General features: G+C 37.8%; 1 protein-coding gene and 1 long non-coding RNA gene across 3 annotated transcripts in view; one reads left to right on the plus strand and one right to left on the minus strand.

Moving 5' to 3' along the window:
• LOC108071523 (elongation factor-like GTPase 1) overlaps window positions 1-16,245 on the plus strand; it is a 74,305-nt gene that overhangs the window by 35,217 nt on the left and 22,843 nt on the right. The window lies entirely within an intron of this gene.
• LOC121502851 (uncharacterized) lies at window positions 6,794-10,511 on the minus strand. 2 transcript variants are annotated; one of them, XR_011444965.1, is made up of 3 exons: window positions 10,463-10,511; window positions 10,326-10,406; window positions 6,794-7,128 (listed from the first exon to the last, which is right to left on the minus strand). It is a non-coding gene; the product is annotated as an uncharacterized lncRNA (long non-coding RNA). The 2 variants fall into 2 exon arrangements; XR_005991100.2 differs by lacking the exon at window positions 6,794-7,128 and adding an exon at window positions 9,872-10,174.

Here is a 16,245-nt window from a genome sequence, read left to right on the forward strand (position 1 = left end):
ATTTCCCCCTGGCTTGATCTTTTGGTCTTTGGCGGTAATTTTTCTGTGCAACTTTTTCCTTTTGGCCAAGACTTTATTGGCTTTCGGTTGCCTTCGCTTCGGTTTTCCTTCTCCTCTCTCTATTTCGGTGCCATTTTAGCGCTGCTCCTTTTTTATCTGCCAAAGTTTTGTCTTCATTTTTATTTTAATAGCGATCTTGATACTGCTTTTTCGTACTATACTCCTCCACGCGGTAGTTGGTACTCGCGTTCGGTCCTGGGTACTCTGTGGCTGGGCTCGTCCCCGGTATCTTCTCTTTATCACATAATGATTTCAAATGGTGCGAAATTAATTTGAATTATTACTGTTATTAGCTGTTATTTGTGTAATGGTCGGTGCCTGATCGCCAACGAATCCAAAAAGTCACCGTGGCACAGATGGTACAGTTGCAGTTGCAGTTGCAGATACAGATGGAGATGTTGCAAGTGGCTGCCGTGCATTATGCAAGACGTGGGTAACGAATGCTCGCACAAATGCTCGCAAATTCAGTGATAAGCCATGAGAATGAACAATTTTAGCAGCAGGAGCAGCATCAGAAGGAGCAGCACCACGTATCAGTAGCAACAATTGCAGTGGAAGACACACAATGAAAAAAAAGTATGGAATAAGTTTAAGAAATATATTTTCTATAAGTTAAAAGTTAAATAGAAATTAATAAAAGAGCTTTTTGGTAAATAAACTTTTTGAGCGGTGCCCTTAAAATTCCCAAGTACAAATTCAGCGACACTCTCCTAGAAAACCAGACACGATTCGGAACGATTTTTTATTTAGATTAATCAATATATAAAATGTTAAGAGAATATAAATTAATTATATAGTTTCTTGGTTTAACTTTTAAAACGTTAAGCTTGGAATTAAATTTAAAAAAAATTACTTTATTTATAGTAAATTAAACAGAGCTCATTTAGTCGTAAAAATTGAATTCCTTATTTTATTTCCTGCAAGTTTCCATTAATTTCCCAACAAGTACTTAATTTAGACATTATAAATTACCCATTTAATGACCGATTTCATTGACATTTCTCCCTGTGGAGATGTTGTGTAGCATCAATTACAAATTCTCGTTGGCCGCTTAAATGACAGCATCTTTTGTTGTTCGGTTGGCTAGCTGGCTCTTGCTCTGGCCACATTTAAATTTATTAAAACTGCACCGGGCTAACTACTAACGGGCAGCAGCTCTTGGAATGTGCAACATGTTGCTGCAGAAGTTGCAGTTTAGTTTGTTGCAAGTTAGTTGCCCGCCCGGTCACTGACCAAGTTGATCTCTGGCATACCTGATGGCGCCTCTACCATTTGCAATTTGCCATTTTAGCATTTTGCATGCAATTTGATGCCATTTGTCATTTGCTTAATTGTGCCCAAGTTGCAAGCTGCACTTCCTGCCAGATCAACTCAACTCAGTTCTCTTCGGTTCAGGTGAGTTCTGCTCTGCTCTGCTCTGCTCTGTTCAGGTGAGCTGAGTTCTTACTGTTTCTAATTGCAGTCCGGCACGCAGCGTTGCCTGCAATCTGCCGACTCGAACCCATTTAGTTTCAATTAATCAAGTTGTCGCTGCACGCGTCTATTAGCTGTTTATGACAAGTGTGCAACAGGGAATCTGTCTATAGGAGAGGTTCTTGGGTTCCGTGCTTCCTCGGGGTGCTCATTAGCGGCGCCCCCGAAGTAGCCGCTGTAGCTGCTCCTGATTTCTGCAGCTGCCACGCTTTAAGAGCTATATATTATTAAATATATAAACTTGTGGCAGTTGCCGCTATTGCCTGCCGGCTGATTTCAGTTGCCACTCAGCGACTCAGGTCTTGAATGCCTTCTTTTAGTTCAATATTCATATAAGAATCGGGTGTATTCCGTTGTTCCCAACAAAATTATATAAATATTTAATAATTTCATTATTATGGTTAATATAATAATTATATATTACAACATGATGTTTATTCTTATGTTTATACCACAAAATTCAATTAATGCTACAATAAACACGAAAAAATTAATATACATCCCATTAGGCATCCATTAATTATGAGACTCTAGTTGCATGCCTGGTTACATTCGGAATTCTGGTTAGGTTTTGACTTTTAAAATATGGGTGAATTCATAAGCGGGTATCTTCGTAGTCGGAATAGCAGGCCAAACCATGTTTAGTTGTTCTTTTTTTTTTTGTACTTTTTCTTTTATTTTTTTTTTTCGGTTACTCGCCGTTTCGTAATGGGCAAGTTCTTTAATGTTCCACTTTGAGTTTATATCCAGGTACCGTTGCATATGTGAGGGAAATGGTTGAAGGCTTTATTTTCTTGTTGTTTTTGTTTCTGGTAAAAAGATTGCACCATTTTTTTTTTGTTTTTGCGCCCAGCTGTCACAGGTTCGTTGACTCGCAGGCTCGCAGTGTTGGTGTTGAAACAATCATGTCCAACGACCGGTGGCCCATTGCATAATCCGCACCATAAGAGAGCTGTCCGTCCAGATTCCAGTGTTCCATCCTAGATCCAGATTCAGCTCAAGACTGGCAGACAGATATGCCGGCTTTTCCGCGGTAATTACCATTGTCTGCTAAATTGATTTCGAAATGCTTAAGTCGGCAATTTTCGGTGGCTTTCAGGATGTGAAGATGTTTGGACCAGTTGGCGTTGGTTGGCCAGCAATTGTGGGTCAAATGCACCTAAAACACCAGATGCAAGCGGCTGAGAGAGCCATTTAATGGCTCAAATGATCATCGCCTGGGCTTGGCTTAAACTATTCTAACTGTTTTGTGAGCTAACCCGAGCTTATCTGATGCGCAGCTTAAGTTCAATGCATCAAAATGAAGTAATCTTGGAGGCATTATGCGGCTAAGCTATATTTTTTTAGATAATGCTAGGAGGGTCTGGAATCTGAATAGATTTCTTTATGATTTGGCTCAGAAAATCTTCTTGAAGAAGTCTTTCGTTTACTAATAAACACATTTAAATATTAAGTTTGCTACTCAAGTAAGTCTCTTACAAAGTAACATTAATTATCTCGATTTGATTAATCCTTCTGCAAAATCTATAATCAATTAAGATCAATTGAAAGCCATAAATTCAGCTAATGCCCTCAATCTTCTGACATTCTTGGGATTGTGTGTTACAAATGGCAGCGATTACAAACAAATTCTAAATGCCACTGAGTCTGAATTTTCCTCCAGCTGCTTTTCCGGCAACTGGTTCAGCCTTCTCATTTTTATTTCACTTATTTCCCGATTATGATGCTCTGGCATACGTTTCAGTTTAGTTCGCTTCGGTTTCCTCGATGTGAAAGCGGCACTGGCCAAACTAGAATTTATCTCTGCATTTCTAGATATTGTATGTATATATACATATATTCGCTTATGCACACGCATTAGATAAGCCAGCTGCAGAAACCAGTTGCTGCTATCGGGAAACCTTATATCGTCAGATAGATAAAACTGACACCCCCCCACGAACTAATTGCAGCTCATTTCCATTTATCGCGATGCATCGTCCCCTTCGAATGAATTACGGCAGCTGAAAACAAATTAAAATCGTGGCAAATGCTGCGAGTTTCCTTAAATTCGTCCCGCCACTCCACTCGGCACCTTTCGCATTAAGTTTTCTAATTTACCGTCTACAGAGGTTGCAATTTTCATGCGTTTTTCTTGAGCTTCTTTTGCCAGAGATGAGAGTTTTTTGGCTACCTTGAGTGGGTATGTTGGGTGAAAATATTAGTTTAATTTATTTTAAAAAAATATTTAATTGAAATTATTTTAAGCTCTCCTAGCTATATTTTCTCGCACCAAAATTGCACCTTAAATCGAAGCTAAACTTTAAGTATGTCACCTCTAGTGGCAATTTGTGTGATTCTGGGATTGGGAGAACACTCGCGTGTTTGGCTTTTATTTTATTTCTGCTTTTGCCTTCAGTCAGGGTCTTTCTGCCACTTGTTGCGCCCGTTTGCCAAATGCAATTAAATCGGTGTCGTGTGTGTGTGTGATTGTGTGTGTTTGTGCAACAATTGCACTTGGCAATTGCAACTGTGCCGCATAATTGTGCCAAATGAATTTGTAATTATGTATTTGGTTTGGGCTCTTGGACATGCCATGCGATCTTAGCCGGTTTCCAGCAGCTCCCAATCCGAGTTCAGTTTTTTTTCCTTTTTTTTCGGTCATGTGAGTGACATCACAGTAGCAGCCACACACAACACAAAGTAAAGTCATTGTCAACAATGTCAAGCAGACCCACAAGACCGAGACCCAGACCAGTGGCAGTTGTAGTAGTAGTGATAGTTGTGAAGACCAGACCGGCAAGTCTGTTCGGGCCATCATGACACCACACAAAAAGAAGGCTGACAAAATTTAATTAAAGCGCATGACGAAAAATTCTTTGAAAAATTGTTTAGACGACATCCGAGACGCTGAGGAAGTTTATAAAAGGCAGCGAATATAATACCCTTACTGGAATGGATTGATGTCGAAAATCTGAGTAAGCATAGTTAAGGTCTTCAAACGAACAATGAAGCGAATAATTTATTAGATTTTTATTGTGGAAATGATTAACTTCTGGAATATTAAAAACATTTCATTATATTTGATTTCATATTTAATTTTATATAATTGAAAAGCATAATAAATTCGTTGATATGTTTGAAAAAAATTTAAAAATCCTCGATGTAAATATTTAAATATATTTAATTTTTCTCCTTTAAGATCCTTAAAGATTTTTTGTTTAAGGGTATTTTATGGGAAGTGAAATATATCTATATATATATCTGTGCAGACACCTTCAGTAACACATTCTCTACTTTTTGCCTGAACTTCTTGTAGTTCGGTCACTTTTTATAAATATTTTCTAGCTTTTTTGCTTTTTGATACAACATTTACAACATTTCAGGATTGGCTGCGGTGGGCGGTAGAACTAAAGAGGTTAGACAGAACTTAAAGAGAAATAAATAATCCTATCCTTTACACAGGACTGGGCCTACTTATGCTCTCACACAAGCTCTTATTTATTACAATAATAAGAAACTGTTGCTTCCAAAAGGTTTACGATTAAGATACGAGGCTTGTATCCTGTGACCTGACTTCTGTTCTCTATTCACCTCATTCTGGGTTCTCTATTCTCTCTGATTCCGTAACTCTGCCTTCATTTAATGCAGTTACTTCACAAAGGCCTCGGGCGGTATCTGGTCGAAGACCTTCTGGAACACATAGACGGCATTGTTGTAGTCCCAGTTTGTTTCCTCCAGGCATCCTGGTCCCAATGGCGTACATCAGCCAGTCGCAGTTTGATATCCTTTTTGTTTTGCGGATATTGAAGCGGCTTAAAGCTGATGCAATGCTTGTTGCGATCCTTGCGGCGTTGGTCATTCTCTAACTCATCAAAGTCTTTGAACATGGGAATCTTAGAGTTTACAACGCGCTTACACTTGTTACTTGAGCTAAGTGTTTTGCAAATCTGTTCTCTGGGAAATTAGGATTACTAAGGATCTTCGACTTGTTGGGTAGGAAAAAAGAAAAGACAACGCAATTCTGTGAAATATTTTTTGATTCATTTTCCAACTTTTTTTTTTCTGCTTGACAAGCCAGTCTAAAGTGTCAAAGTCTGGAGCAGAGTAAACTGAGAAGGGAAGTGTTCGAGGCAGGGATGACATGTGGCACCATACTGGGGTATTTGGCAAAGTTTTCTTGAACTTCACACGAAGCCAATTAAATGGCAACACGTTACGGAACATGGTCGAGGAGGCATCATCCCCGTCATTATTATCATCATCGTCATGATTGTCATCATGATCCATGGGGGCTTATTCCCCAGTGATGAGCTGATGGGGTGACGGGAGCCATAGACTCGACTCGAAAATATGGGTCAATGATGGCTTAAATGGTGACTGGTTGGATATAAGGTTGAAAGCCACGAGGTGTGGGCCTGACATTTGATCGCATCTGCCGATCCACTCGGCTGATTGACTGATGAATCTCTGCGGCTTTTCTGCGGCTTGATTTATGACGATCGATGGCAAGTTTCATTCAACTTTCTTCTGACGCCACCTCTGATTTGGCTTTGGCATTGGTATTTTTCCTTTTTTTCTTGCATTTTGCATTTGCAGTTTTCCTTGACTTGCTTTTTGCGGCTGCTGCCGTTGATGATAGTACTACTATTTCCACTGATATTGTTATTGAGATGTTTGCCATGGCCCCTCTTGGCTTTGGAGACTCTCCGCCGTCCTGGCTACAATTTGTCTAATGTGCCAATTTGGTCGCCAGCCTCTCAGTATTGCCTTTTCTCTATCTATCTAGATATCTATCTATCGAGCTGTGCATCTAACTATTTGTTTTCAATCAAATACAGATGCTGAGCCAGGGTAGTGAGTGAAAAGATTGAACTTTTGTTATTATTTTGGATTGAGAGAGGGTATTAACCAGAGTACTTGAGAAATCTTTATCTAAGATCTACCAAGTATCTGAAAATAAAATCTAAATACTTCGTTTAAATATAAAGTGTTTTTAAAGAGTTTCAAATATTTTATATATCTTTATTTCTGCTAATATATTTATTAAATTTTTATATATTTTCCCTCTTAATTAACTTTATGCAATCGATTTTCCAGGGCCAACTTTCTTTCATCATTTCCTCCCCCTATTTGTATGGTAACATACCTAGTATCAATGACAAGACAAACTCGGAAAGTTGAAGAAGATTCCCGCTTAGGAGGCCCTATAATTTCCACACTCTTTGCCGCTAGTCGCTCGCTCACTTGTCCCATTTATTTATTTTGTATTTTTCTGCCGTTTAAATTTAATTCACGATTCGAGCTGCCATCGAACGCGGCGACAAAGGAACAGAGAAAATTCCCTCGACGATGGATTGCAATTTTCTATCTCTATCTGGCTCTGAGTCGTCGTCTGTCTCTGGTTGGTTTTCTTTTCCTTCTAACAAGCCGGCGGAGGAGGGGCTTTTCCTTAGCTTACTTTCCGATTTAGCCAGCCAGTTGCACTGAAGTTGGAAAATCTTTTCGCTCGCGTACTTAACCGCAATAATTTTTGCTCATTTGAGTGTCGTGGAAATGAGTTAAAGTCGCGATACTCTGCCATTGCCACTTGGCATCGTCGCATCTTCTAGTGCACTGAAAATAAAATGGGGGAGAAAAATTGTACTAAAAAAATAAATATTAAAGGTGAAATGGATATAAAACTAAAACTGAACAAATAATTAAACTTCAAATGTCTTGAAGATATTTATATAATAATTACTTACTTTGAAATATTAGTTTCGTATATTTGGGTAACGTTTGGAGTAGAATTTCCCTTAAATTTTAATAGTTTCAAGACCATAACTTTTTTGTTTCTGTGTTTACTGCCTAATGTAATGTGAGCATTACTTATTTCCATTTTTTGTTTCTTGTACGCCGCCGCTTAATTCATTAATTTCCCACAGACTGGTAGCTGTAGCTATAGCTGTATCTTTAGCCTTAGCCTCAGCCTCAGTCTTAGCTTTTGGCTGCATCTGCAGCAGCTTCAGCATCAGGCAGCTACAAAGTCAATTACAATTACAAACGTGAAACCGTTGAAAGTTATCACCTTCGCGCGGGAGTCTGTGGGACCGAAATACTCCTCGTAAACCGCAATAAACTCGCGCAAATTGTCGCTGCTCTCTCTAATCATTGTCAGGCCGTAATGAAGTTGTTCTCGGTCTCGGCCCGTTGCTCTCTTTTTTAGGTTTTACTGTCTCTAACCGTAGAGCCCAAGGCTGTTATTTTCGGGGTCCATAAGTGCTTGTGTAATATTTTTATGGTCGTAAATCCTTTTCTGAGTACTCTTTTTAGTGGTAATTTCCGGGAGCTAGATGACCCCCATTTTCGCGGAGCTTGGCTAAGATTACAGTTCTTAAGGGCAGAACCATGTTATGGGGATATTAAAAATACTAAAGATTATCTATAGAAGTACCAGTAAAGTTTACTTTGGGTAACAATAATAATTTTTAAAAATATTATAAGGCAACCCAAAGGCTTAAACTTTGACCTCTTTTCTCTGGGTTAAAAGTTGAATATCGAGCTCTTGAAGCCAAGATAGTTGCACTGACCAGTGACCACTATATATATACATAGATATCGAAAAGGTGTCAAACGTTATGACCTACTGAGGAGGTGAAGCATCGCCGGCTACAAACTGGATAACAAACTGGACAAAACTCGGCCTTTTGTCTGGCCATAAGTCTTTTGTATGGCGTCGACGCATTTGCATTTCTTTCATTGGGTTCCTAGGTTTTTTTTTTGTAACTGTCCAGAGCAGCTAGAACTTATGAGTGGAAGATCGTCTTTGTATCTATACACTAAAAAAAAACAAACAAGAAATGAATTACAGAGTATATTTATTGGTTTAAAATGATTAAAAATGGATAAAAGCTATTTTAGTTTTTTGAGTTGTAGATAATTTTGTTATTAAGGCAAAAACCCAGAACTTTATATATAGACCGTATTTTTTATTAAATAAAAATTTTAATTAAAATGTTTTTCAAAGTAAATACCAATTGAAAATATTTTTCAACCTTTTTTTTGTTATAATACTCATGGTTTTTCTCAGAAATCAGGAGTCTCAGTCAAGATTTTGATCCTGAAATTATTATTAATTTATATATTTTAAGAAAATCTAAGCATTCTATAATGTTTTCTTCGATTTCACTCAAGTTTTTTAGCCTCAAATTCAAAATTCAATTATTATTTCCCTGTGTACCTCCAGCCAGGCTTTCCAAGTGCTTTTCTGACCTCGACTTGGACTGGTTTATATGCAAATTAATTAATACAATTCCCCATCTCCAATGTCATATTTCAGCATTCGTTTTGTGCGTTGCATTCTCAGACCGAACAATGGCCAAAATGGCTTTATAAAGAAGTTTCTACCAACTAACCGAAGCTCTCTCTCTCTCTCTCTCTCTCTTTCTGTCTTTTCAAGCCCAATGAAAGTGTTTTTCCTGACCCCATTTTCAGAAAAGAGAAATAATAAAAGCAATCTTTGGAGAAGAGTCTGAAGAAGCAGAAGAAAAAATAACGAAATTGGCTTGTAAAAATGTTTCGCATGTTTATCATATTTCATGATTTTACTTTTTCCTCTCTTATGTTTCTGTCCCTGTCGGTTTTCTATTTTCCGAGTTGGGCGCATATTTTCCGTGGTTTTCCATAGCTCGTTGATGGCGTCCCACGCTCTTAATTACCCCTGTCCCTGCTGCCCTCCTTCTCCTCGATACCACTAACCTCTGAAGACAGTTTGCGTAGTTCAAACTCAGCTTCAATTTGCCAGCTGAAGCTGTATCTTGTCCCTCTTCCTCAATTTTCTTTTCCCCTCAAATGTCCGTTTCTTGTGGCTGTTTTGTGTTTTTCCTTCTCCTCCTTCCAGCTTTGCGGTTGCCAATTTTAATTTGTAAATGTGCTAAAGGAAGCTGTCCAAATGTTTTGATTTAATTTCCCTAAACTTCTCTGTTGAAACCGAGAAAAGGATGATGGTAATCGGTGTCTTTTGTATCTTGGCATAAATTTCTATTCTGGTGAAAGGTTTGTGTTGGAATTACCATAGTCCCAGATTGTTTTCTCACATTCATCAGGGAATTATTGGTGAAGATTAATAGGGTATAGAGGGATTATTTTAAAAAGAGTTAATAAGGTATTTAGAGGGGGATTTCCGGTTTTGGAAAAGCCACCTGATTACTAGAAATACCTAGCATAAGGGTATTTGAATTCCAATCAATATTTTTTAACTAAGGCTTTAAATTCTTAGCTAAATTATTAATAAAATTAATATTTATTCACAAAAAGTTGTTATAAATTATGTTACTACTAATTTCTTTTAATTACTTCATTAGCATTAAAATCCCTTATTACTTATCATTAATCTTCATCTTAAACCCTCACTTTATCCACTTAATTCATATGAAACCTAAAATCTCTGCCAATTTCTTTATGAATTTTCCGCCACCTCAACTCGAGTTCAAGCACCCATTTCAAATCACATTTTTAAGTTAATTTTGCGATCCTATCTCGGTTAATTCCACGGTGTTGCAACTGTCAGCGAATGGAAACAGATCTGACATCCGCCATCTCCCATGACATTCCAGCACCATACTCCAGACCACACAGAGACCAAGACAAAGGATTGACGACATCGTGGTTGCCATGGAGTCTTAATGATTTTTATGAGTTCATTAAAAATGTATTTTGAAAATTGTTATATTTATGAGGGAACCAGCCGAAGGTGGGGGAAAAAAGTGCAATTGTTATTGTGCATTTGCATTAAATTATTGAAACATTTTTCGCGCATTGTATTTTTTTACCTGCTCTGGGTTGGAAGTGGCTTCATTAAGTGCAATGGCAAGGTAGCTGCCTACCAATGCCACCCAATAGGAAACTTTACACTAAGGGAAATATTGTTTAAATATTTTGAACAAATTGGAAAAACCAATTTTCTTACATTTATTTTGTAAACAAGTTCAACTTTTACTATGACAGAAAACTCCCCTCGAAATTATTTTGAAATATTTCAAAATGTTCTTAGTTAAATATTTTTAGTGTAGATAGTTCCTCACATGTCTGTCACTCACCCGATGGTGTGACAGACCTCAACAACAACAAAGGGACAGCATAAACAACAACAAGAGCCCCCGCAACACCCGCAAGTTGGAAGCGTTGGCAACTTTGGCAGCCGTTAAAACTGCTGATGATGTCTGCGGCTTTGTTGCCATATCCACTTGCAGAAGGCGGGAAGCTCCCCAGAGGGGGGAGAGTGGGGGATTGAGGATTGGCCCCGGCTGCCAACGCGTATTCATCATCATTTCTGTCATCCAGCCATGGGATGCAATGGTGATGGAGTAGAAAGAGTCGTGAAAAAAAACAACCTTTCCTCACATGATGCGCTTGAATTTTCTCTTGCACCTAAATTATATTTTTCCTTCTGCCTTCGGTCTTCTTTCTTTTTTTTTTTTTCATCTTCAGTTGCCGCCGCTGTCAATGGGTTTTTTCATTAATTTGCTTTTCCTCAAGTGATTTTTTTCTTACCAATTTTTTCATACCCATTTTTTTTTCCTAGTCAAACTGGGTTTTTGCCTGTTGAAAAGGAAAGTGAAAATGCAGTCTGCTCTTAGAAAGAACTGTGCTTTTTTTTTTCATTTTAAGTTGATTTTAAATATTTTCTTTACAATTTCATTTTTATTTAAAAAATAACTTTACTATTTTCCTATTTAATTTTATTTAATCTTTTTATTTATTTCCCTTTTTAAACCCTTTTGTCTAAAATGGAAAGTTTTTTCTAATAATTATAAAAAAGCTTATGGGTTTTATCTCCTAGAGGTATTTTTGCATTTTCGCAAACACTCATTTTGTTTATTTAATTAGACGAAGAGGACCTGGTGGGTGAAGAGATTTTTTTTTTGGGGTTCGTGTCATTAATTACTCAGCGGGCCACTCGGACACGATCTCTTTGGGTAGTCAAGTAGTTGGCCAAGAGGGGCTACACTGCAGCTCTGCGGGATTCTTGGACAGCGGATTTGGTTTTGGACGCGCATGAGGGGGACTTTCTTTCCGAAATTGCCAATTGAGCGGAATCAAGGCAAATACTTCAAGTCTCTCCGCATCTCATTTGAATGCTTGAATCTCCGTTTTTGCGGCTTTCCCATGGATCGTTTGTCTTTTTTTGGCCAAAGTATTTTTTTCTTTCTATTCACTGTTTTTCGTTTGCATTGGGAAAGGGTAGCAGTGGGGGTGGTGGTGCGGTGGTTTGGGCCAGAAAAACAATCAACGCGCCTTGGAAACGTATTCGCATGACCAAAAGAAATAGTTGAAAAGTAAATAGGAGTTGTACCGGGGAAAGAGAGATAGTATTTCGACTTAGCAATATTCTGTGATATAAACTTAAGTTGGGATTTTGAAGATAAAATCAGTTTTATTAAAAAATTGTTTAAAAAAATGACTGGTTCTAGCAAACTTTATTGATTTTGATAGAGATTCCGCTGCATAAATCGATTTTCTTACGTTTTGTATATATTTTCTGTTGATATTTTGGATGAATTTCTTATAACTTAAGGACCTATATGGACTAACAACTAGTAACTAAATTAAAAGAAATAAAATATGAAATTTTAAAAATTATTTTTAAATACAATCGATCGGTTTTGTTGATTGCATCGTTATTATACAATTTCCAATACAACAAACTGTACAATATTTTCGATATTACAACGAACCTGTTTTTTTTTTTTTTTACCTTTAAATATATATCCCTTTTATAGCCTTAACCGCTATTCCAGGGTATTCCCATCTTAGGTTTATTTGGCTTTTGTTGTGCTCACTTTTTGTTTTGTTGGCCAAGTAAATACTTAAATATAGCACACACTTAAATCGCTGTTGATATTGTGTAGCGAAAGTGAAATTTAGTTTGTGCCCCTTTATACCTGGAAGTGCCAAAAAACAAAACCAAATAAATGAAAAAAAGCGCCGAGAAAAAAACCAACTAAAGAGACTTAAATGCGAGATTCGCTTACGGAAGTTCCAAATTTGAAGAGATTTCTTTGGCAACCTTTTTGCGATAATTTTTTTGGTTGTGCTGGGGCTTCTCGGAGTTGGCAACGTGTTTGGTTAGTCTAATGAAAGTTAATTACAACATCAAAGCGTTGTCGCTGCCTCCGATCTTCGCTGATCTTGGGGTCTCCTCCGGATCCACCTCCAGCCGCCAGTCTCCGGGCTGCCAGCCTCCCAGTCTTCGCACAAATTTCGATTAGGCGCGGCCTAAAAGGCAGGCAAAAAAAAAAATTGTGCGATGCCAGCCAAACTCTAAGTAGAGAAAGTACATGTAAAAGTATCTGAAAGATGCGAATCTCCTACTGCCTGACTCTGTGGGGCTGTGGGGTCACAGGCAGAAGAAAAACTGAAAATCTCTGCCGACTTTTACCAGTCGCTTTTTCGGGCAGAATGGTCGCCGCCCCGCCCACACAGAGATCATGTGCTTGGCTGTAAATATTACAACATGACTGTTTGCTGCTCGTCATTTGCATACTTAACACCTTTCGGGAAAATGTTCAGCGTCGTTGAGCATCGGCCACTTGAGTCATCTCTGGCTCTTGGCTGTTGGCTTTTGTGTAATTAGAAAATCATCAAGTTGCAGTGCACAGTCGTGTGTTACTTTCAATTTCAATGCATGTGCCTCTGCCCATTGTGATGCATGATTTTGTATCTTGCATCTTGTATCTTTGTATCTTTCGGCTTTCGTTTTGCAGCCGCACCTCTGCGTGGCACTGTGGTGACCAGGATTGCAAGTTCTTGTAAGGATTTCTTACCTTAGAATTTATTTTTCTTTTAAATGTTATTACATTTTGGGTCAAAAGAGAAAGTTTTCATATTAAATTAGCAGCAGAGAAAATCGGGAAGAGCTTAAATATATTTTTAAGCGAATTTAGTTATTTTCTATTAGCATTTTATTTATTTTAATTCATTTTACAATTAAATGAGCCACTAAAAAACCTCAAACACTTATGCAAAATGTAAATATAGATTATTCCTACACTTGTTAAAGTTTTGGGCAAACATCCCATCATAATTGCCCCACTGTGCAGCATCACGATGACTTGGCATTGCACTTTGGCTATTACAATTATTGTTATTGTTACTGTTATTGCTTTATTGTTGCAGTTTATGGCATTGTCTGGATTCGCCATTAAAAAAGAGTGTTTTGCCTCAATCGGTTGGTTTTTTTTTTTTTGCATATCACAAGTTTTCCTCGGCCAGCAGCTTCCCAAAAAATAAATCGATAAACTTTCACCCTGCCATAGAGGCATCTCATATGTCTGATCGCTGCTCCCATTAAAATGCCATTAAGATCTGGGAAATTTGTCTTGCCAAAAATCCACATCCATCGGATGATATCAATAAGCAATTGTTATACTAATTGCACTGATTAATGGCTTATTCCGTTTAAATTGTCTCACACAGAGGCAATCAAATACAAATAAAGTTAAATATGTGTATAAACTGAACCCACGAATTTCGCTTTCTAAGCCAACAACAACAGGTGAAATCTTTGGAGCTTCCTGTGTTGGCCCAGGGAGAAAAACGGTGAAAAGAGCCGGAAAAAAAAGTACCCATCGAGGGTAAAAGATATATATTAAGAATAATTATATTTGAGTGAACCGCGAGAGAGGCTGCTTCTTCTGTTTCCCATTTCTCCCAGGCCAAATTGATAAGAAACAAGAGGGAGAGAGACCACTGCCCTGCCATTCAGAGCTTAATGTTGCTCAATTAAATTCATTGAGCTGCATAAGCACCTTCCACCAACAACGCATAATTATGCAGATGTTGGCCATTTAAAGGCGGCCCCTCTTCGGTGCTCTACCGCCCCAGTCGGCCCCTTTTTCACTTGGGGGAGATTGCATGTCAGGTCGGGCTCACAAATCGCGTCTAATTAGTGACCCGCAAATGAAGAAATTTTTCGGACACGAAACTAATTTCCCCCCTGCACTGTGAGAATCTAGAAAGAGCTTTAGAATTTTGTAGAATAAATATAAAACGAAGAAATGTAAAGAATTCCATGTAAAGATTCCATATTTATTTTGGAGTTTATCTTGAATATGTCAGAGTTCTTAAATATTTTGATTATAATCTATAATATAATCTATATTTCACTTATAATTCAATTATATTCAAGCCGAAAAATATATTTTTCTTAAGTTTTATGAAGACTGAATTGAATTTTTTTTACGATTTTAGAGGTATGATCTGGTATTTAAAATTTTTAGCTTAAGGAATTTCCATTAAAACCTTTTAATCTTTAACCAAAACTTGTTGAAATTCCTGTAAATATGTTTTATAATATTCTTATTACCCAGTTTCTTCAGTGCATAAATATGACTTTGCTTCAAGACATGCAACTTTGTTTTTCGGGGTTTTGGTTATTTTGTGGACAGTTCTTGCCTTTGCTTTTGTTTTGCGGCTAATTTGTTGTTTTTAACTTTAATGATGCGAAAGAAAGTTACAAACAGTGAAAGATAAAAAAAGAAGAAGCTATCCGTTGGCATTTTTCTAATGATGCATATAAATCTGGCATCCAATAACTCGAACTGGAACCCAAAGCCCTGCAACCAATATCTCCCTCTCTGTGTCGCTTTTGGCATGCAAATTTCAGCCATCGGCTGTCCGGCCAATAATCAAAGCCAATCAATCAATATATGTATATGCTTTGGCCTGAGCTCAGCTTGGATCTGGTCAGTGGCTCGGGATTGGAACTGGGATTGAGACTGTGACTGGGGGGAGTCATCGACGATGATGGCTCATAAATATTGAAAATGCAGACACCTTAGCAGCTCTCAGCTGCTTTTTTGCTGCTGAAAGATGAGTGGAAATAATTAGTTATCGACGGCATCTGTGTGCAACAGTAGCCAAAGTCAAAGTCATATTGCCCCGCTGCGTTTCGATGGGCGATGAAAATTGACTTTCGCCAAAATAATAATCAATCTTGGAATGTCTTGGAAATATATGCTATAAATAGTGGAATTGGCGCCTTACGATTTACTGCGATTAAAGCCTGATTTTGTATGGATGGAAGGATAGTATAGAATAGATAGGATAGAATAGTATTAAGCGTGAAAATATAATCGAGATAATATTAATATAGATTTCATAACCTTTTCCTTAAATAGTACTTCTCCCATATATAAACTTTCCTTTATCCAATTGCCAGTTGCGACTTTTACTGGGCCAAAAAAAAAAAAAGAAGAGTAGCTTCTGGGGACAAGAATCCCATGTTGATGTGAAAATTGTCTACCTCGAGAGATCGAGATTGAGGACAACGCCGAGAAATGGAATGGGCGACAATGAATTATTTTCTTGACTCTGGTGGCTAACTGATGGCAATTTCGGTGTCTGCGGTGTCGGTTTCTGTTCTGTGTTGTGGGCTAAAAGTGAGTGAATTTCATAGCCCGACTAATGAAAAATGTACCGAGCTCCTTAAACTCTAATTAATGTTTTTTCTAAAGTGTCTATGTATGTTCATTCTTCGCTGGGTCTTGTTAAGGGGCTAAATGCTATAAACTGTCTTCTGGCTGTGCCCATTCTGTCTGTTTTCATGTGGATGCTACAAGCTGAAGCTTTTGGCTTTTGGCTGCCTGCAGCATTTTTCCAAGATCTTTGGCTAATTAGTTGGCACACTAAACGATTTTGAGGATCTCTTATGCCCAATATAAATCCGCTTTATGCATTCTAAGCTAAGCC

This window comes from Drosophila kikkawai, chromosome 3L, assembly GCF_030179895.1.
Source record: "Drosophila kikkawai strain 14028-0561.14 chromosome 3L, DkikHiC1v2, whole genome shotgun sequence".
Lineage (NCBI taxonomy): Eukaryota > Metazoa > Arthropoda > Insecta > Diptera > Drosophilidae > Drosophila > Drosophila kikkawai.